A 5,000-nucleotide genomic window follows, 5' to 3' on the forward strand; every position below is an offset into this window, starting at 1 on the left:
GCTTCCTCTCTATCTCTCTCTCTCCGTCTCTGTCTGTTTGTCTGCCTGTCTGTCTGTATGTCTCTGTCTTATTCATTACGTATATATTCATATAGAATCACACACACACACACACACAGACAACAGACAGACAAACTGAGACAGAGACGGAGAGAGAGAGCGACAGAAAGCATTAGTTAGAGAAGGGTTTTCAGAACAAGTCAAGTACAAACTGGACTAACTCTAAGTCGATACATGATGACTGGAAAACATCATTATTGGCAAACAGCCTAACGAGAAGGAACCGAAACAAACGTTCAGACAAACAAAATATATCCGACTGCACACAAGGCGTTGTTCATTTCCCCTGAGACGCTGGTCGTTCTCAGCACAGGAGGAGGAGTCGAGTCGTGTATGTCGTTTATTTTCGTTTTAAGGGAGTCGTTTTAAAAAAAGCGAGCTCTACGCCGCTGATACGGATTGGGAAAACGGAACAAAAAATGAGGCACCACCGCGGGCCTTTTTCCAAAATGGATTTCGTAATTGAGATCATTCTTCCAATAAATTTGTTGCGGATATTGTTTGATCGCCGTGATTTTTTTTTTTTTTTTGCTCGGTTACGATCAAAGAGAGGAAAAAAACAAAAGGTTAACAAAATGGCTAGACGTTTACTCGATTTTGGATGTTTGGATAACACTGAAGTAACATTTACACACACACACACACACACACACGCACACATGTATTTTTGTCGTCATGGAATTGACTACGGATCCATGCACATGTACTCGATGTAGATAATTTGTACTAATGTATTCATTGATGGTCTTTTTTTATGTAATGAAGAGATCATTAAGTCTACCTCAAAAATGAGAAGGCTCATCTTGATGGAAATGGAGATGTAATAACGAAATCACTCGTTACGTAATTGACCGCTGAGTTATGCTTCACCGCATCGCCGTGACGTCATAGGGGGAAAAAGGACGTTAATGTCTTCGTCGCTTCTGTAAATATCTTGTTTGTCTGCGTTCTTGGTGATGCTGATATTTAAGACTGAACGATGTATTTTTAGGTGTGCTTGTGAAGTATGAACCCTGTGGAGTAATAAAAGGGTGAGATGGAATCTCTTGTCTCTCTCTCTCTCTCTCTCTCTCTCTCTCTCTCTCTCTCTCTCCTCTCTCTCCTTCCCCTCTCTCTCTCTCTCTCTCCCTCCCCCTTCTTTCTCTCTCTCTCTCTCTCTCTCTCTCTCTCTCTCTCTCTCTCTTCTCTCTCTCCCTCTCTCTCTCTCCCTCTCCCCTCTCCTCTCTCTCTCCGTCTCTCTTTTATCCTCCTCCCCCTCTCTCTCCCGTCCTCCTCTCTCCGTCTCTCCTATCCTCCCTCCCCCTTCCTCTGTCTCCCTCCCCTCCCTCCCTCCCTCCCTCCCTCCCTCCCTCCCTCTCTCCATCTCCCTCTCTCCCTCCCTCCCCGACCCCCACACCAAGGCATCACTTTTCTCAGCAGAGCAAGCTTCCCCCGAGACATAGTTACTGCCAGTGGACCGGAACAAAGGTCAGCGAGGGAAGATCCGCCGCGTTGGTGTTACTGATAGCTGTTGAATATTTACTCGTCTGTGATGCACGAGGCGTTCGGCGTTTTCATGCTGTTATCGATTTGATGAATCTGGAGAGCGAATGCCACTTGAAAACTCGGGTGAAGAAGGAACGGGTTTGGGACTCCCGCCCAGGCCAGTCCGAGGGATCGACCCTGAGGCTGGCTGGGGCTGAGGCGAACTGTTCTTCAGGAAAGATTCAGGAGATGTGTTGCCATCGAGAGCTTGATTCTCTGCTTGAGGAAGATACCCTGATGGGCTGCTGGTTTTATTCTCGTTCGTTGAAGTACGTCAGTACGTGTGTGTAAGTTTTGCGATTTTTTTTCTCCTTTTTTCATCTATTCTTTTTTCTGTTCTTCTTGGCCTCTCCTCCCTTCCCCGCCGAGACCCCAACGCCCTTTCTTTCAATCCTCACCCCCTTCTCTCCCTGTTCTCACCCCCTCCCCCACTTCCAGTTCCCACAACCTCCCCACCCGGTCTTCAGTCTGAGTCTTCTCCCCCTTCCCCCCCTCCTGACGAGTCTTCTCCCCCTTCCCTCCCCCTCCCCCCTGCGCCGCTCACTCGCGAGGCACCTGTCCCCGGCGTCGACAGGAGGACCGCCCTTGTCATGAACTCGTGGCCGACGAAGAAGGGCGCGCTGTACGCAGCGTTCTCTGACCCGCATCTTGTAAACTCTTGTCATTCATCTTGGCACCGAGTCAGCAACTGTCGTTGGGTACACTCGAGGTCAGCTTTGGGTTTGGGGGCGGGGGACGGGGGGCGGCGGGGGGGGGGGGGCTCAAGCGGGCCGGGTATTGGATTTTGTTCTCTTTTCTTTTTTTGCTGTGTGTGTGTGTGTGTGTGTGTGTGTGTGTGTGTGTGCGTGTGTGTGTGTGTGCGTGTGTGTGTGTGTGTGTGTGCGTGTGTGTGTGTGTGTGTGTGTGTGTGTGCAGGCGTGCGTACATACGTTTGTGTGTGTGTGTGTGCATGTGTGTGTGTGTGTGTGTGTGTGTGTGTGTGTGTGTGTGTGCTGTGTGTGTGTGTGAGAGAGAGAGAGCGAGAGCGAGAGCGAGAGAGCGAGCAAGGAAACAGACACAGGGAGCACAGACCGACAGACGAAAAGAGAGAGAGGGGGACATGCAGACAGGTTTATACACATTTCACAATATTCTTTCTTTTCACGTAATCTCAGGCTTAAGTTGTGTCTACATTCATATTTGCAATGTATGTACAAGTACATGAATTATGTATTGACCTGCAAAACATCATTTTTAAGTAATTCTATTAATACTGTTTTGTAGTTTATGAAATGTTTTATATCGTTTGTTTTTTTTTCTTATTGACAGGATAATTATATTTCGTGCGGCATGGTTGTGCCTGGCATTTAAAGGAATGTCAGTTATGATTTTTTCACAATATCGGGAGTTGGCAGAGCTTTGTAAATACTAGTTAGCACTGCCAACAAAATATATATATGTGGTTTTGCTGCAGTAATACATAAACCGCACGCTCCGATCTTTACAAAAGTATACATATGCAACCTGAATGAAATAAGTATGTATAAATATATATATATATATATATATATATATATATATATATATACATATATATATATATATATATATATATATATATATATATATATATATATATATACATATATATATATATATATATATATATATATATATATATATATATATATATATATATATATATATATATATATATATATATATATATATATATTTTATTTCTCTCTCTCTCTCTCTCTCTCTCTCTCTCTCTCTCTCTCTCTCTCTCTCTCTCTCTCTCTCTCTCTCTCTCTCTCTCTCTCTCCTCTCTCTCTCTCCCTCTCTCTCTCTCTCTCTCTCTCTCTCTCTCTTCTCTCTCTCTCTCTCTCTCTCTCTCTCTCTCTCTCTCTCTCTCTCATTTTTCTTTTTCTTTTTTTTCTTTTTTTCACATGAAAGGGACGCACAAAGATGGATCTTCCATACAACATACAACACAGCATATTGCCATACAACCATAGGTTTAACTTAAGCCTATGCACGTATATGTCGCTAGAAATGCATAAGATAAAAGAAGATAGGAAAACGGAAAACAATAGATGAAGGAGATGAACTTGGACGTCATGCCGGAAGGTGGCGTGGCCCTTCAGCTACTGCATGCGTTGTGCGGCTGATCCACCAAAGCCACGCTGACTTGCACGCCTTGATCTCGGGTACTTGTTACTGGGGTTCACGGCGGATTACCATTCACCGCATTGTATGCAGACCCTCACTTTGCTCGGGGAAGTGAGGAGACCAGAGTCCCCACCCTTCTGTAATTATGTAAACAAACACAAGTTTAATCTGGGCCATTACTGAGTGGTCTGGGAGGAGCGTGGATCTTGCGGAACGCGTGAGGACCACGCGAAGCAAAGCTCTACGGGCGTAAGGCATAAAGGCGAGTTTCCTTTGTGGCAGCGAGCGAGGGTTACGTAGGCTTGTGTCCCGGGCCATCCGTTAGCCCCAGTGCAGTTATAGTTTATTTATAACTTGATATCCTCTCGTGTCGGGGCCGGGTCACTTTATGGCCCGTCGTTGCTTCTACCTCACCCCTTTGACACTGTGGCCATGATGGGGAGAGGAGGCACTGGAGGGCCAGGATCTGTAGTGCCATGAGAAAGAGGCTTGAGGGAAGCTCTGTGTAACTGCATTGAACAGACTGAGTGACCGTGTGATAGGCTAGGTATTAGGTCATGCAGCGTGTTGGAGGTAGAGGCAGGCCATGTCAGAAGGCATTGTAATGAACTAGGTACTTTAGATGGCACAGCGATTATACGGCGAAGCAAGTGATATAGGTTATGTCAAATACCGCCATAATGGGACGGGGCTGTACAGGTGAGGGGAAGTTACCCTGCAAAATTTGTATGTTATGTCCCCGACCCTGGTTTTCTCAGCGTCGTTGCAAAGCCAGGCATTTTAATGAGGCACATAGAAGCAAATGTGGCTGGCACTGAACGTCGCCATCCGTTGATTTATCCAAGTTCGTTTGGGGAGAGTGACATGGGCATTTATCATCACTATCATTATGATTACTATAAACATTTGCAATATTAACAGCCTTTCTATTTTTGACCATATTATTAAGTACTTGATTCCGAGATGGCAATGTGGCGTGGGAGGTCGCGGTTCCCCCTGACAGTGATTGATATCGCGAAGGGTTTCTCCTGTGATAATTCTGTTCAAAAGCAATAGAACGGCGACGCGGCTAATAACCGTGAGCCATCGAGAGCCATTGTGGCGGTGATGCCGCAGCGAATGGAAAGCTAGAAGGAGAAGTTAAAAGAAAAATATGTAGACGATGTAGAAGGAGATTAAGGAGCAGAAGAAAATACTAAGAAGACGTAGAAGAAATTGCCATGAAGAAGCAGAAGGAAAATACCAAGAAGAAGCAGAAGAGGCGA

Source organism: Penaeus monodon, chromosome 36, assembly GCF_015228065.2.
Source record: "Penaeus monodon isolate SGIC_2016 chromosome 36, NSTDA_Pmon_1, whole genome shotgun sequence".
NCBI lineage: Eukaryota > Metazoa > Arthropoda > Malacostraca > Decapoda > Penaeidae > Penaeus > Penaeus monodon.